The following is a 26,912-nucleotide window of genomic DNA, read 5'->3' as shown; positions in this document are numbered from 1 at the left end:
CCCCATGCATCTGCTTTTCTAGCATTTTAGGGGAAATATTGAATTATTTTTAATATTAAGATGCTATTAATTTTTAAAATGATGGGACACCTTATTAAGTACCTCCAGGCTGCCTGGTGCTGTGCTTTATTTTCGTCACCTCCGTATCCACCTGAACTTCATGCTGATATTATGAGGCAAGCATTATTATTCCCACTTTGCAGATGAGAACACCAAGGCTGGGGGAGGTTAAGTGGCTCTTGCTAGGTCCCTCAGCATGAAAGTGATGAGCAGATTCAAACCCAGGCTTTCCTGACAGCACAGCTAGTCCTCCTTTAACCATTCTGCATTTGCAAACCACTCTCAGCACGATTGTCTCATTACAGTCCCAGAGCTCCACAGGAAGATGGGCAACTTGATTGGAAGAAGCGCTCAAGTTACAAAACAGAGGATGAATGACCTCAGGGATTGGCCACCTGCAGGGGAGATCATAAATGGGGTCTCCCCCACCCCCAGAATAGGAGGGCTATGCTTTCAAAGGGGAAGTGACGCAGCCTTGACCCCCTTCCCCAGAGTGCCCAGAAATTCTAGTATCCCTCCCAAAACAGCGGGAGAGGCAAGTCCACGGCAGGGCCATCACTCTGCCTGCTTGCAAGGGAGACAGAGCAACCTCTGTTGTTACCGCTGAAGCACCATGATGATAGATGGAAGGCCGTTTGTCGAGCCTGAAGCCATCATTCATGGAGGACAATGGCCCACTGGGACCCAACACATTTGGAGAAGAGCATGGAAGCAGACAGAAGCGGGATTATGTGAAACAAAGCCAAAGGAAATTTGTTAGGAGTCTGATTTCCAGAGCCTTGAAATCGGCAGCAATGGAGCTCTTTCTGTATAAGAGTTATTAGCACAAATGTATTTAGAGCTGAGGCAAGTTTGATGGCTTCCTGGTGTCCATTACCAGCAAACATTGGAGACGATTGTGTAGGATTTAGTAGAGGATTATTCGTTTGGAAAGCATTACGTGGGATGTAGTTTGGTAGGGACGGAGGGCCTAGTGCATGTAATTTACTGTTCTTTGTGGTGAAGAACTGGGATGGGGAGACTGGGACCAGTAGTTTCAGTCTCATCAACTTGGGTTTTCTTTTTCTGTCTGGAGCCCTAGTTCCTTTGCACAAGGTCTGGGGATAAATAAGCCAAAGGATTATTTTCGCTTGACTTTGGAATCATATTCTGAAACACTAGAAAAACCCCTCATTTTGTAATCTGTGGAAAAGTCAACATTGCTTGTATGGATAGCAGCTTAAGGCTATAAAAACAACTGAAGTCAGAAAAGTATGATGTAGGGTCTACTTCCACTGCCTTCCAGTTTGGAGTGGGGGAACCATCACTAGTCACACAGATATATCATTTCTAACAGTGGCTAAGGATGGGGGCTTCTGGAAGACAAATCGAGTGTGTGGAAGCCTGAATGAATGTAGAAATAGGTGGGCAGCTAGTCCCGGTGGTAACAAAGCGCACAGCCTCTCACTCTAGCCATGCTGCTAAGAATGAATTTGCCTTCTCCCACTATGTGTGTGTGGGGTGGGGGTGGGGGGGTGAGGGGAGGTTGGTGCATCTCATTAGGAGGAGAACAGCCCACTCCAGAATGTGCTTGGGGCAGGCTTGGCAGGGATCGTCTCCACTCTGCCTGGTGCTCACCCCGTCTTGTGTCTCACCATAACTGATGGCGGCTTTCCAACCAGGGGGCATTGGGAGCACTTGCTAATTGAGCCCTGGCTGCCTACCTGATTCCCTGCTAGGCACTGGGAATTTGAAGATGAATGAATTTAAAGGGAGGGTCTGCATTGGCCCTGCCTTAGAGGAGCTCTCTTTCTTGAGAGGGTATGTAGAGGCCTCAGGGCGTTGCAGCAAGTGAAAGAGTCGCTGGGTTGAAAGTACAAATGACGCTGCTTCTCCGAGCATCGTGGGATACTGGGGAGGGAGAGGCAGCAGGAGTTTAAATTGCAGGGAGATGCTTCTCACAGGGGGTGGGGAGAGAAGGAAGGGTTTAGATTGTTCCAGAAGAGGAACCACATAAGCAAAGGTGAGGCGGTGGGAAACGGCAGAACCCATCTAGAGAAGGGTGAGTGCATTGGGGTGGTGGTCCCCAAGTGCATGCTGGGAGGCAGTGTTGGCGGGTTTGACAACAGAGAACCCAGGAGGCAAAGTGGCCCCCAAGTGCATGCTGGGAGGGAATGTTGGCAGGTTTGATAACAGAGTACCCAGGAGGCAAAGTGGCCCCCAAGTGCATGCTGGGAGGGAATGTTGGCGGGTTTGACAACAGAGAACCCAGGAAGCAAAGTGGCCCCCAAGTGCATGCTGGGAGGCAATGTTGGCGGGTTTGACAACAGAGTACCCAGGAGGCAGAGTGGCTCCCAGGTGCATGCGGGGAGGGAATGTTAGCTGGTTTGATAACAGAATACCCAGGAGGCAAAGTGGCCCCCAAGTGCATGCTGGGAGGGAATGTTGGCAGGTTTGACAACAGAGAACCCAGGAAGCAAAGTGGCCCCCAAGTGCATGCTGGGAGGCAATGTTGGCGGGTTTGACAACAGAGTACCCAGGAGGCAGAGTGGCTCCCAGGTGCATGCGGGGAGGGAATGTTAGCTGGTTTGATAACAGAATACCCAGGAGGCAAAGTGGCCCCCAAGTGCATGCTGGGAGGGAATGTTGGCGGGTTTGACAACAGAGAACCCAGGAAGCAAAGTGGCCCCCAAGTGCATGCTGGGAGGCAATGTTGGCGGGTTTGACAACAGAGTACCCAGGAGGCAGAGTGGCTCCCAGGTGCATGCGGGGAGGGAATGTTAGCTGGTTTGATAACAGAATACCCAGGAGGCAAAGTGGCCCCCAAGTGCATGCTGGGAGGGAATGTTGGCAGGTTTGATAACAGAGTACCCAGGAGGCAAAGTGGCCCCCAAGTGCATGCTGGGAGGGAATGTTGGCCGGTTTGTAACAGAGTACCCAGGAGGCAGAGTGGCCCCCAAGTGCATGCTGGGAGGGAATGTTGGCCGGTTTGATAACAGAGAACCCAGGAGGCAAAGCGCAAGTGTTGGGCACTTCAAGCCAGAGAGTGGCAGGTGAATTTGCTTTCATTCTGAAGATTTTTTATGGGCTCATAAAAAACTATATATTGTGGCCTTGTAAAATATTAGCGCAAATGACAAACTAGGAGCAACAAGGTCCAATAGAGGTGAAGCCTGTGGAAATAAATAGCACATCTGCCGTCCTGATTCACCTCTGTGCGTCAGCTGCCCCCAGCACTCAGCACCGGCAGCTCTGAAATGAAAGTGATGGGGAACGGGAGACCAGCCTGCCATGTGTCAGGCACCATGCTGGCCACTTGCCCAGCATCCTGCACTTAATCGCCATCACCAAAGCCCTGTGAGGTCTAGGCATAGACACGGACTTGGAGAGCTCAGTTCAGTTTGGGGTTTCAGTCTCTTACTCAAGCTTCTGCCTCAGCATTTATGCCAAAAGGTAATTCAACCTCCTGGGCACTATTGGCTGCAGGATCTTGTTCACTTAGAAGCTGGAAACGCCCAGTGGAAATGCCCACTGAGCAATCAGAATGGTTTCCATGACATTTACAAACCCCCTTTCTTGCCCATACTTCTGCTACTTGTGCAATTACTAACAGGCTGCTGAAGGAATGTGTGAACCTGAGGACTTCTGTCTCTGAAGAACTACTCTAAACCAGAGCTTTCTGGAGGTAATCCGCAAATGTAAATAATGCTTTAAAAATAAAATCTAAAGAAAGCTGAACAGAACCCTCTCCCTCCTGTCCACTTCATGGCTGTAGTTATTGCCTGAGGATGACAAGGGGATTGGGCTTCTTCTGCCTTAGGCATTTTATTTTTTCCCCTTCCCCTGCTAAGAGCACTAGAAAGACCCCACATCGACCCCTCCTAAGCCCCCAGCCCTGTGGCAGTGGCAGGTCTGGAATATCAGGGCTAGGGAGTAGGGGTGGGGAGATGATTTATCAAATATTCAGTCCCTGCGTGGGATAAGCCATGGTTAGAACAGGCAGAGTGAGGACTCTGTTATTCATTATAGTGATGACTTTGATAGAAGGGAAGAACTCTGGAGTGGAGTAGATTGCCTTCAGTCCTACTTCTGTCCTTTCTGTCATGGGTGGACCTTGGTTTTCTCAATCGGCACCTGCAAGATTTGTGTATCACCTACTTATAAAGCTCCTGGGAATTAGGTGACTTCCCTGGTGGCTCAGATGGTAAAGCATCTACTTACAATGCAGGAGACCCAGGTTCGATCCCTGGGTCAGGAAGATCCCCTGGAGAAAGAAATAGTAACCCACTCCAGTACTCTTGCCTGGAAAATCCCATGGACAGAGGAACCTGGTAGGCTACATCCATGGGGTTGCAAAGAGTTCGACACGACTGAGCGACTTCAGTTTCTTTCTTTCATGTGGGAAAGCATCCATCCTGGAACCTGGTACCTGTTGGACCCTCAGTAACTAATTTGTTTGCATCTCTTTGGTTCACAAGAGTGACCATCAGAGTCACAATGTACTTTTCTTCACCTGTGTTTTGGCTGATCTTTGATGTTATAGACCAAAATCTGCCTACTATCTTGAGCTCAGGATCATTTGTCATGTTAACTTGATATCAAGGTGGTGTCTGGTGAGCTCTCCCACAACTGTCTTTATTTGCAACCTCCTTCTCCTTCTGTAAGAGGGTCTTATGCTTCTTTTATGCTTTACTCAGCAGAGGTTTGGAAAACAGCTCCTGTGTGCCCAGCCCTGTGCTGGGTCCTCAGTAGACAGAGCTGGATAAGTCAGGGTCCTGCCCTCTGGAGTTCTCAGCTGGCTGGAGGGGCAGACACATACACCAAAGTGACAGTCCTGTGTGCGTGTGCTGTGGTTGATGGAGGCACGGAGGAAGAGTCAGGGCAGGGCAGACTCAAGCTACTCTTGGAGGTCAAGTGGGAGATGGCCAGATGAAGGAGGGAACAGCAGAGAGAGCTGCAATGGGCTGGAGAGAATACGACACACTCAGGAAACTATGCGTGACTCTGTTAGAATCTTCAGATGAGGGAACGGTTGCCATGAGAAATAACAAGTATTCACCTAAGGAATGTGACCCTTGGCAAGTCTTTTCCCATTTCTGCGCCTGTTTCCCCATCCTCTGAACGAAAGGTCCCTTCCAACCCAAATGATCCACAGTTCTCCACGTCAGTGGCTCACAGCCTGCCAATCAGCATGAAGCAGACTTGGATCTCTCTCTATTTATCTTCCTATTTATATTTGGAAGCCTGTTTCTTCATCTGTTGGAACCTCCTGCATTACCCATCCTGGAAGCATCTCTGTTTACCTTGATGTACTGTGAGCATGATCCAGGATTATTAATAAAACAAAGCCATCTCAGAGCAGCGAGGGGCGGGGAGTACAGTTTTAAGGCCAGCTGTCTCTGGTGGGAGGCCTCAGTTGCCGTGGAGAGAAAGGTCACCCTGCACAGGCACCCCCTGCCCTCCCCAGCTGGGTTGGAGTGAGGATCCTCTTGCTTCTATGGAAAGCACTGACCTGTTGGATCTTCTTTTCCAGGCTCTGGAACTCCTATACCTGTGCACCCCAGAGGTTGCAAACTGACAGCATGTAGACATGTTTTGGAGCCCTCATCCTATTTTAATTTTCAAGATGCTTACTACAAAAACCAGGACATTTTGCCAAAAATAAATATTTCCTCCATCTCTTAGAAGATTAGTTTTGGCAGCACTAGGCCCACCTTTCCGGGCGGCATCCTCCTCTGTTACCGAAAGGTGGCCGCCTCTTTCAGATGGGCATGCGTTCTTGACTTTGCCGTAGTCCCCACTCCTTCTTGTCTTACCTCTGTAGGCATTTGGGTTTGCCACTCTGGACCTGCCCACTCACTGAAGCCCAAAGTTCATATCCTTGGATTTCCTATGAGAAAGTGTATAGTGATTATTCCTGTGTCACTCGAGCAGAGCCCTGTCCAGGCAACAGGACCCTTTCCTGTTCATGTTCTCATTCTGTCCTCACAATGGATATGATTGGTCCCATTTTACTGATGAGGAGACTGAGGCTTAGGGAGTTGTAGGGATGGTCCTGTATAATGTGTTTGGGAAATCACACATGTGGATGTAGCTCTAAGAAGGGAGCCAAGCTTGGCTGAGAGGCAGCAGGAGACCCGTGCTGTATAGTCTACTGTTAATTCTAACTTGCTGGCTATCTCTGTTCCGCTCCCAGGCCCTAAGGGGGCTCTAGTTTCTTCCTCTGTAAAGTCAGGTCATGGCCTTAAAGTAGAGGTTCTTGATGTGAACACGTGGTTGGGAAAAAAAGTTGGCGTTTCCTCCCATTGTGAATATAAGCAATAAACCACAATAGCATTAGAAGTCTCCAGGACTTTGTTACCAAGAGGACTCAGGTATTTTTGTATCCCGCTGAAGTTGTTGGAGGTACTTTGAAATATTATTTGCACTCATTACTGCTCCCAGGTTATGAGAGTTATTAGACCTGACACTAGGTTTTGTTATAAGTCTTGACTTTAAAAAGAAATAAAAATATTACTGTATCAGAAATTTAACATTTCAGTCACCACTTTAATGGGCCTCCCAGGTGGTTCAGTGGTACAGAATCTGCCTGCCAAGCAGGAGATGCAGGTTCAATCCCTAGGTCAGGAAGATCCCCTGGAGAAGGGAATGGCAACCTACTCCGGTATTCTCTCCTGGGAAATCCCATGGACAGAGGAGCCTGGCAGGCTACAGTCCATGGGGTTGCAAAGAGTTGTACACAGCTTAGCAACTAAACAGTAACAACAAACCATTTTGGTATAAGGGGTTTCCATTGTAAGCCTACAGATTTTATTTTATGCATTTGGAAACAGTTTTCTGAGAAAGGGTCTATAAATTTCAAGGAACTGCCAGAGGGCTCCATGAGACAAAAAGGCTGAGACCCTTGTCCCAGTTGGTCTCTAGGCCACCTGAACACCTGGGACTTTAGGATCCAAGGGTATCAGGCCTGGGGCCACCCATTCAGTATGAAGCCCCTGCCTCCTGCCCTCCCCACCCTCTCTGCTTCCACACAGTAGCAGCGTCAGAGGCAATTCCCTGGGTGTTATGCAGCCTGGTTGATGCCCAGTTACATCAGACCAGCATCTCCCAATTTGTTGGTGGCTGAGGACATCAGAGAAGCCTGGAATGGGGTGGGAGGAGAGGGGGTGGAGGCCTTCCTGTCCCCCGAGGACCTGGGCTCCCCCTTGCATCTGGCATGAAGAGCATTGTGGTTACTCCACCTCTAGGGCTCCACACCCCCAAGGTTTCCAAGCTCCTCACCCTGGTTCTTCCCTGAGGCTCCTGTGCAGAAATCCCAGATCTGGGAAACCTGGGCACTTCTTGTTTTGCAGGGAAGGAAGCCGAGATGTAGAGAGAGCAAATGCCTGGTCTAGGACCACACAGCTTGTCAGGGTCGGAGGAAGGACAGGGCCCATCCAGTGTGGGGGCCATGTCCTAGAATAGCATGACAGTTTGCCAGGGGGCTGCCTTTACTGTGAAGGGGATCCTCAAGGAGTCCTTTTCTGCACATTTACTCAACCTTTTGCTTTGGGGAGCTCACCTGTCTCTCTTATTCATTTATTTATTTGCAGTTCAAGTTCTCTTCTGAGAGTTCAGCCTAGTCCCTTAAGGAGCTGTGTCACTGAATTTTCAGATCCCTTCACCATCTCAAAAGAAGAGAGCTAAATTGACTAGTTCTTGAAATCTGTATAGTAATCATTAGAATTTGTGTTTCAATTTTGATTCTGAAGATAAAGACCAAGCTTAAAGCCTCACCATATTAACTATGCCTTCATTGGTGAGCCTCTGTGTCAGGAACTAGGCTAAGCAATGGGCTAGACAGCAATGGACAGATGACCCTGACCTCACAGGGCTTCTATTCAAGATGGACATTGAATAGCTAGTTTAGGCATGCTGAGTGTATCAGAAGAAGAGCAGTGGGTCATAGGAGGAACTGATCAGCTGGTGTTAATCAACAAAGGCTTTTCAGCGTAGGTGGCTTTTATGCTAAAACAGAAAAGGTTGATAGGAATGAGCTGGGGGAATTCTGGAAATCAGGACAGCATGTGCAAAGCCCCGAGACCGGGAGATGTCTTGATGGAGGAAAGAAAATGAGGAGAGAAGCAGTTGGTGAGGTTAGAGGGAAATAGACAAGACTTGGAGAGCAAGACCTCGTATACTCGGGGAGGGTGTGAAGGTATCTCAAGGGCAATGTGAAGCCACATAGTCTTCCACAGAAGAAAGACACCATCAGAGGCACCTTTTAAGGTCATACCTGGTACAGAAGAATCGGAGTGAGAGGTGAGACAGGGAAAACTAGCTAAGAGACTCTTGCAGTAGCAACCGTGGGAGAAGATAGCCTTTGGGTCTAAGGTATTGCCTGATTGATGAGGATCTGGTCTGGGTTTGAGAACTCTTTATGAGAAAGATAAAGTGACTAAGGAACAGGGAAAGTCAGGCTCAGAAAGACTGCCTTCCTCTTATCTCCCCAGTGTCTGCAGGTAGTGGAGATCAGAACCTCACCCTGGTGGGACAGGTAGCCCCCACCCCTGGCCGCTGAGCACACCTTGGCGTTCGGTTGTATCAGCCTAGCTTCTATATCTTGTGGTCCCTGAAGCTGTTGGAAAAGCTGAGCAGACAGAGCCAGAAAGGTGAAGGAAGCAGCCCTCCCTGTTCATTTAATTCATTATGTCTCTTAGGCCTTCTCTACTGAGCCTGGACACGGTAAACCAAACTTCTGTGCTCCCTGCCCTCCCAGAGTTCATGATGAAAAGAGTCACTCGGAAAGATACGTGACTCTGAGCTGTGAGAATAACAGGATCAGGAGCAGAGGTGGCATTCAAAATATTTAACAACCTGGACTGCTGCACAGCACAGGCCGCTCAGAACCGGCTTCTGCCGTAACTCCCGGACAGGGCCAGAGCCTTCTCCTTGCCACAACGTGGCTTAGCCTCTGGACTGTGGGGCAGGCTGGAGGACCCTGGGGAGGAGCTGAGGTCATGGAGGGCAGCGTCCCAGGGCTCAAGGTACTGACTACATAGCAACCAGTGTGGGAGTTATTCCATATTTTAGGCACAACAGTGCTGGTGTGTACCTACTAATATAGAAGGGAGTCCGGGAAGGCTTCCTGGAGGAGGTGACATCTGAGCTGAGATCTGAAGGCAGGGCCTGTGAGGCCGGGAACAGCAGTAGGAGAAACAGCAGTGGAAATGCTCCAAAGTGGGCCAGACAGTGGGGAGTTTGAGGGCATGAAAGGGGCGGGGGCACGTGGTGAGAGGAAGCAGAGTGACCAGCATGCCCTCTGGGCCTTGGAGCTGGGGAAGGGCTCACATCTCATCTCCGTGCATGTGGGATGCGGGGAGGCTGGTCCGGGTACCACTGCAGGAACTCAGGTGAGACGTGGCTGTGGCTTGGACAAAGTGGGAGAGGAGCGGGCAGGATGGGGAGAGAGTCAGAACCAGCAGATTCCATGAGGGGTGAGTATGGGGGTGAGGCAGAGGGGAGGGGTCCTGAGAGGTGGCCTTGGTGTCCAGCGTGTGCTGCTGGTGGAGGGGGCGTCACTCACCGGGATGCGCCAGTGGAGGAGGCCCCTTTGGGGGTGGAGGCTGCACTGTGGACTGTTGAGTTCGAAGTTGGCAGGTGAGAGGTGTGCATCTAGTTCCTGAGCCTTCATGCCCTCACTTCTAAGACCCGGGAAGTAACACCTGCTTTTTGGGGTTGTTGTAACTGTCGTTACAAACACATCAGGAAGCGCCTCACCCACTGTAAGCCGGCAGTGACCATAGGTAGTCACTGAGAGTTGTTGCTTTTAATTAAATGTAAATGATCAGGAATCCTGCAAGATCCTGTTACCAAGAAGAGGCACGTATGGTACCTTTTCTCCTTCGTGAAATGCCGTTTTGGAGTCCATGCCAGCAGTGGTGGTGATGATGATGGTGAGGTGGCAGTGGGGGTGATGACTGCCTCCCCAGCTTTTTGACGCGGATCAGACATCAGTCCCCCTCATTTAGGGAGCTGGTCTTGTGTAGAGGAAGGGTCACTGGGCTGGGATTCAGATGTTTAGCTCTGTTCCTGCCTCGGGCAGGTCTCTAGTCTCTCTCAACCTTAGTATCTTCAGATGTAAAAGGGGGACGGGTGACAATATGTACCTCCCAGGATGGTGATAACATTCAAACCAAATGACTTGTGCAGAGTTAATGGAATGCAGAGTGGTGCTTAATAAAAGTTACAGCTCTTGTTCTTTCTTACGTGACCATGGTTCCTGTGCCTTAGGAAAGGAAGGAGAAAGTCGCATCCAGCCCCTCCCAGCGGGACCTCAGCCCCCTCTGGCCTTTGCCTCCTGTCTCCTCCCCTTCTCCTGATGTGATGCAGCCCTAAAAAGCAACACTGCCTTCTCTACACACACCTACCCTCAGCATGGCATGCCCTTTTCTCACCCTTTGCCTGTCAAATGTCTTCTTTGTCTCCAGGGCCCAGGCAAGTTCCACCTCTTGCATGGAGCTTTTCTGATGCTGCCAAGGAGAGTTCACAGCTCCGTCTCTCTTATTCCCCCCAGCACTGTCACTCTGCCCTCCCTTGAACACATCCAGTGCTCAGCCTTGGGTTACACTGCAGACCTATGTCCTTGATTGTAAGCCTTAGAGCCTGTGACCTTGTCTGTTACAGTCTCATAAGATCCTCAGCGCTGAGCATGGGTTCACACACCAAAAATCACCCAACTGGGTGGAATTGAATTAATTTGACTGATGGAGGCTCAGGCAGCAGCTCCGTCACCTTGTCCGTGGCTCCAGGCAAGGGCTGTGAGTCGGCACGGGGACTGAAAGGCCTGTGACTGAGCAGGAGCTGCCCCCGACACGTCAGAAAGGAACAGGTTGTTTGGGGCAGGTGTTTTTATTTGTTTTGTTTTTTTATTTGTTTTTTAATTGGAGTGAAAGTGAAAGAAAGGGAAGTCATTCAGTTGTGTCCGACTCTTTGCGACCCCATGGACTGTAGCCCACCAGGCTCCTCCGTCCATGGAATTTTGCAGGCAAGAATACTGGAGTGGGTTGCCATTTCCTTCTCCAGGGGATCTTCCTGACCCAGGGATTGAACCTGGGTCTCTCGCACTGCAGGCAGACACTTTACCGTCTGAGCCATAATTGGAGTATAATCGTTTTATAACATGTTAGTTTCTGCTGTAACAATGTGAATCAGTTGTAAGTATACACATAGCCCCTCCTTCTGCTCCCTCCCAACCCCTCACCGCATCCCACCCGTCCCCATCCCACCCGTCCCCATTGCACCCATCTAGGTCATCAGGCACCAGGCCGAGCCCCCTGTGCCGTATAGCAGCTTCCCACTAGAGATGTATTTGACACATGGAAGTATATATATATATGTCAGTGCTATTCCTCAATTCGTCCCACCCTCTCCTTCCCTCCTTGTGTCTACAAGTCTGTTCTCTATATCTGTCTATGTTTCTCTTCCTCCCCTGCAAATAGATTCATCCGTACCATTTTGGGCAGATGGTTTTGTAGTTGATGGCAAAAGGACCCTCCTCAGTTGAGCTACAGAGCAGCCGTGCCCACCGCCTCTGGTAGCTGGTCCATTGCAGTTAGGCTGTCTGCGGAGCTGGACAGGGGTGGCTAGCCCTACCTGAGAGTGAAGTTAGGGACCCTTCTCTTGGGCCTGGCTCCCTGACTCTTCCTGCCCCAGGCTCACCCCTCCAGTCCAGCCACACTGTAGCCAGTAATCGATCTCAAGGACAAACCTTGCCTATGATCACACAGCTTAAAACCCTATGATGGGCGAACCCATGGCTAGAACCTGCCCCGGAGGCCTTCCAGGCTCCAACCCTGCATCCTTCAGAGCAGGCTCTCAGTGTCCACTCTTCCTGCTGCTGCTCACATTTCTAAGGACAGGGCTACATTTCAGACTTCCTGCCATGGATCTTTTTGTTCTGAAAACATCGTGCTCACTTGAAATCTTGCTTGGAGCCTGCTTCGCCTAGTTCCAGCGGGGTACAACTGAGCCCTCCCTGGCTAGATCCCACCTGCGGATCAGACTGTCCCATCCTACCTGTAACACTTTGTACCTTTTAATACAGGGAGCATGTCTCGTGAACCATCGTTAGCAGTGGACCTTATAAAAAACAACACGTGCTCCTCAGGGCTGACACACAGGTCCTGAGTGGCCCTGAGAAACGCTGTTCCTTAGAATGCTCGCAGGAGCCCTGGAAGGTTGGTATAAGGATCTCCCTTGCAGATGAAGAGGCTGAGGCTCAGAGAGGTTAATCAACTTGCTCTGTGTCACACCGCTCTTCTGAATCAGAGCTGGGATTTGCACATGGGCCAGGCCCCTGCTATCTCCATCTTCCCAGCTACCAGTTCCAGTCTGGGCCTGACACACACAGGAGGCAGTCAGTAACTGCTTGCTGATGAAAGAAAGAGCATGAAGCTACTAAATGGAAACAAAACAATGTGTCGAGGAGGGCTGGCTTGCTTGGCTTTTAAAAATAAAAGAGGCTTTCTCTTATAGTTCTATGGACATGGCTGAAAAGAAGTGATGGTGTCATGCAGCATCTTAGATTGTTCTCGGACTGTCCGCATTTTTAAGCAAATCATAAGACCATCATTATCTCTGCTGTACAGTGTGGAAAACTACCTGACTCTGAAAGCAGCTTGATGTTGAATGTCCCCAGCTATCAGACAACAAGGAGAGAGTACCTAGAGAAGGACACAGCTGCTCTTTGGAAGGCCCGTTAAGGCACTGGGTTTTATTCTTTACCCTGCCCAACCACGGTGAGTTGTTAGGTTGTGTAGGCAGAGGCCCTGTGGCTAGAGTCCAATTTTCTGTCCTGAATTGCTTCATGCCTAAAATGCTTTGCTATTGTTATTCCCCACCAAAAAAAGAGAAAAAGAAAGGAAATCTAACCAAGAGGGAGTGAGGAAGGACAGAAACTTTGAAATACCCAGAAGAAAGCTCAAGTGAGCCTGTTTCAAAGATATAATCAGCAGCAGAAGTACAGAAGGAAAAAAAAAATTCCATGCACAACCGTGGTAAGGTTGGAAATTATAGACCACAATCCTTGGGGAGAGCTCCTCCTGGCTCATACGTCTGTCAGCAACATGACCAGCTTAGCTTGGATCAACAGGCTCCATGTCTGAGGAGGCAATACTTAAGGGTCTAAAAGCATCTCTGAGCCGAGGGTCTCTGGGACCGCTCGAGCAGGGCCAGCAGGGACTCCCAGAAAGGAGGTGTGATCCTGAGCCTTCACCATCCCTGCTTGGCGGAGTTCCTGGTGTCCTTTCCCTTGCAGGCCCTGACCCACTCAGGCTTAGGGTCCATCTGGATATAGTGGAAACCCAGGGAAACCCCGGCGCTCAGTGGGGCCTGGAAGTTCATTGCAGGTTTTCCAGCCAGAGTCCTTAGGACTGACTGTGGATGCCCCGTGTCCTCTCCCACCCACTTGATGATGGCCCAGCACACAGCTTGGACTTCTGCCCCAGCTTCCTCTTCTGTCCATGGTTCCCACCTGGGACTGGATGCCAGTTCTGAAGCTCAGTGAGCTTGGCTGCCAGACCTGAACCCCGTTGTACTCACTCCAGGCGTCTGGGGACCTGTATGAGTAGGCAGGCACCCATCATTAATAACAATGAATAATAATTATTGACAACTAAGAATTATGATGATTCCTTAAATAACAGTTATTATGGTTAATAAACTAGCGATTTAACCATGATTTCCAGGCCAGTCTGCCTAGGTTCAAAATCCTGGCTCCATTATTTGTTGCGTGACTTTGGGTAATTTTCCGGGCTTCCCTGGTAACTCAGCAGGTAAAGAATCCCCCTGCAATGAAGGAGACCCAGTTCGATTCCTAGGTTGGGAAGATCCACTGGAGAAGGGATAGACTACCCACTCCCAGTATTTTGGGGCTTCCCTGGTGGCTCAGATGGTAAAGAATCCTCCTGCAATGTGGGGTTCAGTCCCTGGGTTGGGAAGATCCCCTGGAGAAGGGAATGGCTACCCACTCCCATATTCTGGCTTGGAGAATTCCATGGACAGAGGAGCTTCGTGGGCTATAGTCCATGGGGTTGCAAAGAGTCAAACAGGGCTTAGTGACTTTCACTTTCATTGGCCTCTTAATACTGCAAAGAAAGATAATTTTTCCTACTTCACAGAACTGTTTATGAGGGTTAAATGAGTTAATATTTATAGAGTGTTTAGGACAATGCCTAGCTCACTGTAACTGCTACATTACTAACTAAAATTATAATAGTAGCAATAATAATCCTGTTCACCAACAATTTGCGGAACCTTTGCTACATGACAGGCACATAAGCACTGCAGCAACCCAAGATGTGGGGCCTTTTGGTATCCCTGCATTTCAGACACAGAGGCTTGGGGAGGTTAAACATGCAGCCCAGGGTCACCAACTGGGAGGAAATAGAGCCAGAGGTCGAAGCCAGACTCTGATTTCAGAACCAGTGCTTCTGAGCAACCTTTACTAAGGGCTGACTGAGCTCCAGTAGGCTTCCCAATCACTCCTCTTTGAATTTCCAGATGGAGACAGGCACTTCTGATAGAAGAATGTTCAAGAAAAGCAATCTCAGAGCAGCAAGTAGGCTCTAAGACGCTGGTGGGGCCGAGACCACGGCATTTTGGTCTTATCTCCCCAACTGAAGCCCAGTCTCCCCCAGGACAGGAGACAAGCTTTTCTTCTTCTTCTGTGCCTCCTTTAGAATGAATGGACATCTGAGCCCTCCACAGCACACTCCAACAAGTCCTTGATCTGCAGCTACTTCACCCAGGATGTCAGTGGCCAGAGTTGACCAGAGCCCATCAGCACCGCACATGTAGCTGATGGCCATGCTCAAGGTTGTGCCCCGGGATGAACTTGTTATTGTTCAGTTGCTAAGTCATGCCCAACTCTTTGCGGCCCCATGGACTCCAGCCAGCCTTCCCTGTCCTCCAGTGCCTTCTGGGGTTTGCTCAAACTCATGTCCATGGAGTTGGTGATGCCATCCAGCCATCTCATCCTCTGTCACCCCCTTCTCCTCCTGCCTTCAGTCTTTCTCAGCATCAGGGTCTTTTCCAATGAGTCAGCTCTTCCCATCGGGTGGTCAAAGCATTGGAGATTTAGCTTCAGCATCAGTCCTTCCAATGAATACTCAGGGTTGATTTCCTTTTGGATTGACTTGTTTGATCTCTTGCTGTTCATGGGACTTTTGAGAGTCTTCTTCATCACCCCAGTTTGAAAGCATCAATTCTTCAGTGCTCAACCTTCTTTATGGTCCAACTCTCACATCCATACGTGACTACTAGAAAAACCATAGCTTTGACTAGATGGACCTTTGTTGGCAAAGTAATGTCTCCCAGCTTTTTAATATACTGTCTAGGTTGGTCATAGCTTTTCTTCCAAGAACAAGTGTCTTTTAATTTCATGGCTGCAGTCACTATCTGCAGTGATTTGGGAGCCCAAGAAAATAAAATGTGTCAATGTTTCTACTTTTTCCGCATCTATTTGCCATGAAATAATGGGACTGGATGCCAAAAAATAATCTTAGTTTTTCTTTGTGCACGTGCTAAGTCGCTTCAGTTGTGTCCGACTCTTTGCAACCGGACCCCATGGACTGTAGCCTGCCAGGCTCTTTTGTCTTAATGTTGAGTTTTAAGCCAGTTTTTTTACTCTCCTCTTTCATCCTCATCAAGAGGCCCTTTAGTTCCTCTTTGATTTCTGTCATTAGAGTGGCATCATCTGCATATCTGATAAATTTGAGGCGAGTTTAAATTCAGCCAAGGAGGTGATGCCTCCACACCCTAGCCTGATTTCAGACTTCCATTGCAGAGACCTTACAGGAAAGGGGAGAATGTGTATACTTTCACCAAATTCAGTGCACAGCATGCTGAACTGAAGACAAGATAGACTTAGGGAGCAGGGTGGAGTTGTAGCTACAGGAGAGTCGAGGTTCTCTGACCTACAATTTTGACTTGTGATGACCTACTTTTTGAGGGTTTTAATTTTTAAAAAGTAACCTGAAAGGAAATACTCATAAAAGTAGGTATTGATCTATAGAGGGAAAAACCATCAAGTCAATTGTGCCAGATAATGAAAATTTATTTTTAAATGTTAGACAGTAGAAAAGGCAGTGAATTAGTCACAATTACTATGTAATTTGACTTGAAATCCATTTAAGAGACATGCATTGAGTCTGGGCAAAGCACTATGTGGAGAAGAGAGAAGGGAGCTACAGAGAAGCCCCAAGACATGAACTTTGCTTCCAGACCCTTCCACCCCAGTGAACTTGTGGTTGCCAAAGCCACGGCTTCATTTTTTTTTTTTTTTTAACATGGAAAGAGATGAGACAGTCCTTCATGATTAGGCTTAATTCAGTCAGAGACTTTGCCCTTAAAAACAGGCCTGGTTTTTATGTCATCTGCTTTCTGTATGAAAAACCACATTAGTTTATTCATTAAAAGCTAGAGTTGATTGTCTGGTCCTGGGAAGAGACAGGTTATTTGATTTTTTTTTTTAACTTAAGACAGAAATGAATGCTGTGTTTGTTTAGGGCCTGCTCTGCTGGGTACCATGCTGAACTCTGAGGGGATGGTGCTGGGCAGAGTCCCGAGCCCTGCCCTTGGGGAACCTGCAGTGTGGGACTCACACAACAAAGTGTTCCGGACAGTACTTGATTACAGACCTGAGATGTGCCACAACGGAAAGCTCCGGTAAACAGCCAGAGGAGCTCACTTGGTCTGGCAGTTCGGGGCTTCTCTGAGGAGATGGAGTTTAAGACGAGAGTGGGACAGGATGGCTTTGGATTAGGCAGCCAAGGGGAGAGCAAACAAGTTTCTGGGCAGAGGCCCAGCATGTCCAGGGTCTCAGGTCGGGAAGAACAGGACCTAAAAAGAAGCCAGTGTGCAAAGAGTGGAGGTTGGGGGCAAGCATTGGTTGAGAAACCAAGCAATGCAGAAACTGGGTCCTAGAAGCAGCCTTTCAGGGCTGCTTATGGACTTTGGATTTGACCTTCAAAGGAATAGGGAGCTGTCAAAGGATTTTAGACAGGGGAGATGATTTCACGAGAATTATTTAAAATTCCCTCCAGCTTCTGGATGGTGAGAGGATTGTAGTAGAGGATGTGGGGAGACCAGTTAGGAAGTGGCTTCAGGAGTCCAGGTGAGACCTGGTGGGGAAATGGTAAGGGTAGAGGTGCTGGAGAGGAAGAACACCACTTTAAGAAGTGTCTGCTTAGGAAGCAGGACAGATAGGACCTGGTAACTCACTGCCTGTGGGTAGCAAGACACAGGGTGGTGTCAAGGCAGCCCTCTAGGCTTCTCGTGGGGCAGCTCCTAGGTGGGAGCACCTTTTACTGTGATTGGATATGCTGGAAGAAAGCTAAAAAAAATGCTAGGAGACTCTTATGTCCTAAGAAAGAGTCTAACACTGACCAAGAAGTGGGTAAAGGACAGCAAACTTGCAATTCCCCAAAGCATAAGTGCAAATGGCCAAGAAATAGAAAAAAATATTCAACTGGTATTCAAAAGCTGCAGATTAAAATAACTAGGCTACATTTACCTATCACACTGACAATGGTAAAAGAGTACCCTAATGCCTAATATTCTTGAGAGCACAAGAAACTGGCATGCTGGTATACTGCTGGTAGAAGTTGAAATTGATATGGGTCTTGGGTGTGCTGGTGAGCGTGGGGTAAACTATGATTTTTCTAATGTTAAAAAAATCCTGTAAGTACTTAACAACCACACAAAGATATATGTGCAGAGCTATTATTTACACCAGTGAAAAATTGCGAACATCCAAGATGTCCATATGTTGGAAATTAATTACACATCTATGTAATTGTTTAAAAAGTAAATTAAAATTAGTGTGTATAGAGTGATCCATTGTGTAAACTATCTGGGTGTGTATCTATGTGAATAGCTGTGCATGTGGGTACATATACAAAGTGGTTTAGAAGGAAATCTAAAATCATATTGCTAGTGAGTTTTTACTGTATTTCGGTAAATAGAGAAACTGATACTTTAAAGGAAGAGAAGAAAATAACTGCAGTGTATTGTAGTTAACGTGTTGCTAGAAGGAAACCCATGGAAGGGAGTAACTAATTCTGACAGGGGTTGGTGGAAGCAGGCTTCACAGACGAGGTGTCATTGGACTGAGAGTGAATAATTAGGCCTATGTTTGTTTTCTGGTTTCTACACAGCTTTGTAGCTCGTATTCAAGAGAAATAGGGAACTCCACAGAAAGAAAAAAAAAACTGATCCGGTTCTGCAAACCTTTATGTCCGTTTGCTCCCTGGTCATAAAAAATTCATGCCAATTAATTTAAAACCAGATGACAGGGAATGGCAGCTTAAAGACTCAACAACAGCTTCGATCGGTGTCCGATACAGTCACTGTGCCGCTGTCTCCCACCTCCCCCGACTCAATTGGATTTTATCCTCATTTGCAGCAGCAATGGCATTCCTGGATCCTTTGTCATCAGCTGTATTTCCTTGGTTACTATCGTGGATCTTTGAATAAGGAATTGCTTTCACGTCACATGTTTTAAACTTGGTTTTATAAATTATGCAGCTTCCTACCAGAGGGTCCTTTTGGGAACTTAAATATGCCTTGATAGGTCTGGTTACTTTGTGGAAAAACTGGTGACCTAACAGAACAGGATGACCCTGCCTTGGTTTGCAAACAGAACTTAATTGGTGGCCTTATGACATGGAATTGTAACACGTGGGGTCTGAGGAAGGCCAGAAGGGAAACTGAATACACCCACAGGGCCCAGGGTCAGGAGTAGGCCATGAGGGCCCCAGTCCTGGGGTCCTTCAGTTACCAGCTGTGTGACCTCCAACAGCTTTCCTGACACATAATAAGCATCAGGTGTTTTTCCTGTTTCAGCTTTGAAATAGGATGGTCTTAGATTCCAAGGTCTGGCCACAGCAAAGTGAGGGAATTGAAACCAGCCTTCCCAAGGTGAAGCAGGAGTCCTGCTGGGAGGAGGGTAGACATGGATACGCATTTAAAATTTCAAACATCAATTATTTTAATGACAATTAGAAAAAAGTATGGGCTTCCCTGGTGGCTCAGACAGTTAGAAATCTGCCGGCATTGTGGAAGACCCGGATCGATCCCTGCGTCAGGAAGATCCCCTGGAGAAGGGAATGGCAACCCACTCCAGTATTCTTGCCTGGAGAATTCCATGGGCAGAGGACCTTGGAGGGCTACAGTCCACGGGGTCGCAAGAAGTCAGACACGACTAAGCGACTAACACATTCACACACACACACAGAAAAAAGTATATAAACAGTGCATCAAACCTATGACTGCAGAGGTATTTGTGCAAAGCATGATTGTGATTAAAAATTCCCTTAAATCGTTAACAACTTTTTTTTTGCAATTATAGAATCCATCCTAATTGAAAGGTGGTCTTCCATTGGGCTATAGAGAAAAGAGGAAGAAGCAAAGAACTCAGAAACGTTTGAAAAATTTTATTGGAGTATAATTGATTTACCATATTGTGTTAGATTCAGGTGTGTAGCAAAGTGGATCTGTTACACATATACACATAGCCACTCTTTCTTATATTCTTTTCCTATGTAGGTCTTTAGAGAGTATTGAGTAAAGTTCCCTGTGCCATTCAGTAGTTATTCAGTATTAGTTATCTATTTTATATATAGTAGTGTGAGATGGGCTTCCCTTGTAGCTCAGTCAGTAAAGAATCTGCCTGCAGTGCAGGAGACCCGGGTTCGATCCCTGGGTTGGGAAGATCCCCTGAAGAAGGAAATGGCAGCCCACTCCAGTATCCTTGCCTGGAAAATCTCATGGACAGAGGAGCCTGATGGGGTCTGCATGGACTGCATGGTCTGCATGGGGTCTGCATGGACAAAGAGTCGGGCATGACTGAGCAACTAACACTTACTTACTTAGCATGAGAAGATCTTTTAAAAATCCATTAAACATAGAGTTAAGTAAAATATGTGAATTGATTTGGAAAAATCAGTATGTGGTAGTAGAGGTGAGACACTGATGTGGTAAAAATCGAGAAAGTGGTTCCAACATGTCTGCAGCAGGCCTTGAACAGATGGCCAAACCTCCCTGCCTTACCATTCTATCCCCTGTAATATCTCCCAGGGTGGTTATGAGGAGCATAAGATAATATCCATAAATATCACTGGCTCACTAGCTGTCACACAGTAGGGACTCAAATATATGAGTTTCTTCCCCTTTTCCTTAGCCTCACCTTTCTAGGTTGAAAGTGATCTCTGAGGGATCACTGATCCAGTGCTTTCAATGCAGGGGGCTCAGGATCAGTGCCTGGTCTGGGAACTAACACCCAAACGCACTGCAGCATGGCCAAAAATATAAAGCAAAATAACAATGAAAGTGATCTCTGAGAGTGGCCAGACTGGCTCCCTGACTCTCCAGATGAGGTAATTGAACCCTGATTGGGGAAAGACCAGCTCCTAAAGTCACATGCTCCTAACTCCACTGGGCTCAGGTGTGTGCCATGCCTGGCAGATATGACCACAGGCCTGAAAGGTCTTGGGGAGACTGACAAAAGGCATGGGAATGCAAATGAGTTCGTTGCACCGGCAGCAGTCATGGTGGTGGGGAAGGGCTAGTCATGATCTGCGTGGTCCTTCCCAGCGTAGTACATCTTCATAGCCCCTGCTTTGCAAAATGGTAAACTCTGTAATGGTAAACTCTATACTGACAAAAGTCCATATAGTCAAATGTATCGTTTTTCCCGTCATCATGTATGGATGTGAGAGTTGGAAACCATAAAGAAAGCCAAGCACCGAAGAACTGATGCTTTTGAACTGTGGTGTTGGAAAAGACTCTTGAGAGTCCCTTGGACTGCAAGGAGATCCAACCAGTCAATCCTAAAGGAGATCAGTCCTGAATATTCATTAGAAGGACTGATGCTGAAGCTGAAACTCCAATACTTTGGCCACCTGATGCGAAGAACTGACTCATTGGCAAAGATCCTGACGCTGGGAAAGATTGAGGGCAGGAGGAGAAGGGGACAACAGAGGATGAGATAGTTGGGTGGCATCACCAACTCGATGGACATGAGTTTGAGTAAGCTCCAGGAGTGGACAGGGAAGCCTTTGGGGTCGTAAGGAGTCAGACATGTCTGAGTGACTGAACTGAACTGAAACTCTCTGCAGAGAGGGAAAAAATCTGGAAAAATACCCTCAAATGTTGGGAGTGTATTATATAGTAGTATTTTTCTTTGTTCTGTTTCTCCTGGTATTCATACTTGCTTGCATTTTGACATCTATGAAAAATAAAAATAAATGCTAAAAATATTAGAAAGCTGAGTTTTCTGTACTGCAAGTTGGGAGATGTTGATGCACTTCTTAGCCTGTAACTATTATCACACTTCATTTTTTGACTATCACAATTCAGTTTTGAAATAATTCTCTTCCAGCTCCTAATCATCAGCAACTTCCCCAGTTACATGGGATCATAAGTGGTTTGTAACCAATATTGTGTATAAAAACCTATGATGCCTTTTAGTCCAATGGTCTCAAGGGATTAATTGTGATCATCTTCTTGTTTTGCAGATGGAAAAACTGAGAATCAGAGAGGGCTAGTGATCTCTTGGACACCTGGTCAGTAGGTAAGTGATAATGCTGAAAGTGAGCCTGAAATAAGATCTATGTCTAGTCTCCATGATTCAGTCTCTGCAGGCCTGTCTTTCCAATCTTGCGATTTTCCTGTTTTGTGCAATTCAAGTTAGGAAGTAAGATGAGTTCGTCTGAGCCATTTGGGTATTATTTGCACTTGTGGTTTCTGTTTGTTCCCACTGTTGAGTTGGAATGTTTAATAAGTAGCTGTATGAAGGCTTCTTAAGGATCTCCTGGCCCACACTGGGAATGATAGTGATCTTGGGTGGCCTTGGCCTGCAGTGGCTTGAAGCAGGGTTTCAGTTCCTGACCAGAGATTGAGGCTGGGCCACGGCCTTGAGAGCGCTGAATCCTAGCCACTAGACCAGCAGGGACCGTGGCCAGTGACACGGCTCTGGCCCATCGGCTGGGTAGAAATGAATTTCCACATGGAGATGGAAAGTAGTGAGGCAAGTTAAGTCTTTATTAGAAGGAACAGGAGGACGGTACATGTGGACAGATACACAGGCAGGCTCAGAGAGAGAGATTTGCTGAGTTGCGCCCTGGTGGTGGTTTGAATCACTTTTACGGGGCATGTCTTCCTGGTTTCCTTTGGCCCATCACTTTGCTTTGCCTAGTTCTGAGTCTGTATTTGGTATATCTCAGGATCCTCCCCTGTGTGCGTGCCCATATCTTAACCAAGATGGATTCTAGCAAAGAGGCTTATGATCATTTGACATCACTTACTCTGAGGTGATACCCCATCTCTTTTGACCTCCCAGGAGCCTTTATGCACATGTGTAGTTGGGAAGGTCTCCTTGACCTAGAGAATGAGGAGTATGTGGTCTTTTATCTCTTATCTGGGCAGGGCCAGGCCTCCTCCATCATCTTCCTTTTATGGAGTCTCTGCTATTAAGGAGTTTTTGTCCACAGGAGAGAAGCTGTGCAGCCTGGAGCCCAGCCGTCTCCTGCCTCAGTAGGGCGGGTTAAAACCTGGCCCCTGCTGTGTGCCTAATGGGACATCATTGCCCCTTCTTCAACACACCCAAGAGTTTGGTTCATGGAGAACAGAGAGCCTTGCACTAGGGGCGTCAGGAGGTCGGGGTTCCTGTCGCACAGCGAGCTGCTCTGTGACCTTGAACAAGCCACTTAACTTAGGGATATATTCTTTTTTTTTTTTTCCAACTGTTTTTCCCCAGAATGTGTGGTGCTGGCCTCTGTGCCAGGCACTGAGGATAACAAGATAAATACAACACAAGCTTTGCCCGGGAGGCACTCACAGCCCAATTTATGAGCTCCTCCATTTCCTCATTACTGTCTGATCATGAGAATTTCTAACATCTGCTTTGGAGCTTACAATCTCTAGGGAATTTTGTGATCTTCCCCGAAACACCATAAGATGGAAAGAAGTTGTTATTGCCATTTTGCCAAGGAGAAAACTACAGCTCAGAGGGTTGGCTGAGGCCATACAGTGAGTGAGGCTTAGAGCTGCCCTTGAATCTAGATATATTAGCTCCCAAGCATTTGTTTTCAGTTAACAGTAAACTGCCCCACCAATGGTTTTCACGTTTGAACGGGTATTTTTGTATACCCTGCCCCTCAGCAGGGACTAAAATGTTGGGGAGATCAGCAACCAGAGGGAACCTATGCTGGAGGAGAGATACTTCAATGCAAGGAGTACTTTCCTGCATCTAACTGGATATTCCAGAAAGCAGTGTCTTCTCTGAGAGTGAGTCAGCCTTGGACTCTGGGTCTGCTGATAATCAGAGGAAGATATGCTGCAGTGCCAGGGTCGCCTCCTTCAGGAGACTGCGATTCAGCGTATCACAGAGAGCCCCCCATGGGCCAGAGGGGCACAGCACCCCCTCTTCTGTGGGACCGTACTGAGTGCTGTTGCCTCCCACCAAAGCTTAATGATCCTGGGAGCTTCTGCTTTTGCAGAGTTGCCTGGCCTCGGGCAAAACGTGGAGACTTGATAGGGATTAGAGGCTGTGCTGTTTGTTTGCGGGCATGGCAGCTTCTGGAGCTGGAAGCTCTTGGACCCCCTCACAGTCTGGAATTTCAAAGAGTGCGTGAAGCACCTCAGAGACCGGGCCTGCCTTTTCCGTTTTACAGTGTGTGTGTACACTGTGAGTCGTGGCCGTCTTTGATGAAGACCTACTAGCGTGTGTGTGATGTCTGGGAGGTGCAGGATTTGTGGCAAATGCGTGCGTGCCTGTGTGGGGAGTGAGGTTCATAAGGACATGTGCGCACGTGTGTGTGTGTGCACGTGTGTATGTGTTTAATCCCTAGGAAGCAATTCTCATATGAAAAAAAGAAAACATGGGTATAATTTTTCAACAGGACTCAGAAATGGGCTTTTAATAAGCATCATTAAACTCTTTGATTACAAGGGGAGGCCAGCCGTTCTTTCATCCTGGCTTGGATCACACAGCTCTCCCTTGCTCTGTTCTTAGGGGTCAGATGAAAACTCCTACTATTCATACTGGTCTCTCCAAAGCCCCCCCTCCCCTCTCTTGCCCTCCCTGGCCCCTGCCCCTACCCGGTGCTTTCTGATCTCTCCGCTTGGACCTCGGCACAGACAGGGCTGGTGTCAGGACTGACAGATGATAGCCGCGGGTACGCCTGGAATCTGAGCGTCCCGTGTCTCGCCCTGTCCCAGCAGGCAACTTTAGAGTCTTTGTTTAGGAGGTGCTGAGGCCAGAGATCCGGGGCCCCTTCCTTCCCCCCAGGGTCACTTATAGCCACCGCCACCCAGCAGGACTGTGAGTGCGTACAGACCCTTTCCTGCATGGATTGGGTTTCCCCTTGTCTGCCACGGGAGGATGAGAAGCGGTGCTGAAAGACAGGTTTCTCTCTGAACTGAAAGCACTCCACCAGGTCTCCGAAGGAAGCTGGTTCCCAGAGCGATTATCTTTCCTGAACTGAGAGCAAGGTGCTCCGTTGACAGGAAGCCCGGTAGGCTTAGCAACAGGCTTATCAGACTGTGCTGCAGGAATGTTCATTGGTGTCAACAGGTCTGGGTTTGTGCAATCCTGTTTTCCTCTGTGCACAGGCTCCGTTCTGGGACTGGTGTGTTCTGATTTGCCCTGGTCCTTCTCAGAGGCCGTGCCCCCCATAGGGTGTGGAGTTCTGCCTCAGTTGTCTTTGTTCGCCCCCCAGGACCCAGCCTGGGGTTCCCTGGCCTGGGGCTGAGTGTGCAGTGTTTGTGGTCCTAATAGAAGCCACTGGCTCCAGGCAGCAGACTGGTCTTGGGTGGGGTATTCCTGCCTCAGTTAATATATCAGGCCCTCATCAGAGTTCTCTTACTGCACTACCTGTTCAGTTTTTCTGTGCCTTGTTTGGTCTTGGAGGGTCTGCCCTGTCTGAATTAGTCTATCAAGTTCTTATAGGGCCTTGGGCTTCCCTGGTGGCTCAGATGGTACAGAATCTGCCTGCGGTGTGGGTAGACCTGGGTTCAGTCCCTGGGTGGGGAAGATCCCCTGGAATAGGGAATGACTACCCACTCTAGCATTCTTGCCTGAAAAATCCCATGGGAAGAGGAACCTGATGGGCTGCAGTCCATAGGGTGATAGAATCGGACGTGACTGAGCAACTATAACCACACCCCACACACACACTGAGTTCTCACCAGCAGCTTTTTTGCAGTGGCCTACCTCTGGTCCCTAAGGCCCCAGTTATCGGCTCAAAACTGGTTTCAAACCAGACAAACCACTGAACATTAAAGTCCTGCTCCACCTCCCGGGTGCGTGTGCTGCTGTGACCTTGAGGCTGATGCAGCCAGCCTTCCGGGCTGTGGCCACAGCCATCCACTGTCAGTTCTCCAAATACCCTCAGTCATTGCTTTAAGGGACATCCGTTTTATTAAGAATCTGCTATGTGCAAAGCTCTGTGATAACATATTAGATATGTTTTTCTAATTTTATACCCATTTTCCAGGTGGGATAACTAAGTTTCAAAGACATTAACATACCTGTAATGCATAAGTACTCAGTGATAATGCTAGGACTTGAACCCAGGTGTTTGGATTAGAAAACAGAAAGTCTCCATTTCTGTAAAGCATATAGCATACAGTGGCTAGCAGAAAATGGTTGTCACCTATTAGTGATAGTTCTTTTAAAAGTAATATTTTTGATAAAGCATTCACTGCTTTGCACCCTAGTTGATGGTTCTTCTGTGGTCCTCTCCCACTGGACTGTGAGTTTCTTGAGAATATAACTGGAGCCCCAGAGTCTAGCAAAGTTCAGGATTTAGAGCAACTGATCAATAAATGTTTGAATGATTAACAATAGTCAGAATACCTCCCAGGCGAAGTACCAAGTGCTCTGTATGTATATTATTTTGTTTAATTTTTAAAACAACCCTGTGAGATAGACACTATTATTATAATATTCATAATAAGGAAAGTAGAGGCTTGAAGAGCTTTGGGTAACCTTTCTAGGTCATACAGTTGCTAAGTGGCAGAGCTGGGAACGGGACCCTGGCCCACTGCCACCTGTGATGTCCTGTCTCGTCCAGATGCTCTGGCCTTCCCCGGATGTCCCAGCATCCCTCACAGCCGTAGCCAATGCCCCGGGCTCCTCCAGTGGCTTCCCACGAAGCTGTCACTCAAATCCAGCGCCTGTTCATCCAAATCTATGTAAATTCTCCATCCAGAAGGGGCAAGGCTGGGGAGGGGGCCACAGTCACATGCGAAAGACAGTGTGAAGAGCCACTAATAAAACAGACAAGAAAAGGGTTTCCTTCCTGGAGAGTAGACCATCTGATTTATAAGACACAAGTAGGGGCGAAGTCAACATCAAAAGGTACAAGCTTCTGAGAACAGTGGTGAAGTGTTTCAACAGCATTTTCTGGGGGCATCTCTTAGGCTCAGCAAGGAGGCTGCTACAGACTCATGGCAGGGGGTGAGGTCAGGCGAGGGGAAAGGCCTCGGTGCCTTGATCTCCGGGGAGGGCCTTCCCTTCTGAGACCTTCCCACAAGACCTCATGAACTGATGATTTATTTCATCATGGGGAGTTCATCTTATGCAAGGCGAAGAAATGGTACTCCGCCTTCATTGCCACAAGATAATCGACCCTTTGTGACTCTGTTCAGAGGGGAGCAGGAGCATGTGCTTTTAGTGAATGTGAAGGAGTGGGGAGAAGGATTTAGGCTGGGAAAGAAAGGCGATTGCAGCAGCCCTGGAGGCTGCCTGGGTGGGACTAGGATTCTGACTAGTCCCACTTGCCTAGGGCCCGCTTGGCGTGAATCCAGGCGTGTTCTGTGTCCTGGGA

General features: G+C 48.1%; 1 protein-coding gene across 1 annotated transcript in view; it reads left to right on the top strand.

Moving 5' to 3' along the window:
* Positions 1-26,912, top strand: part of TENM4 (teneurin transmembrane protein 4) — a 759,511-nt gene that overhangs the window by 77,071 nt on the left and 655,528 nt on the right. Inside the window, exon 3 of the mRNA XM_061168374.1 lies at positions 21,597-21,652. The gene's annotated coding sequence lies outside the window, so the exon portion shown is untranslated. The remainder of the gene's footprint in view (positions 1-21,596; positions 21,653-26,912) is intronic.

This window comes from Dama dama, chromosome 2 (assembly GCF_033118175.1).
Source record: "Dama dama isolate Ldn47 chromosome 2, ASM3311817v1, whole genome shotgun sequence".
NCBI lineage: Eukaryota > Metazoa > Chordata > Mammalia > Artiodactyla > Cervidae > Dama > Dama dama.
Note: the sequence above shows the minus strand (reverse complement) of the source record. Positions and strands in the feature narration are given on the sequence as shown.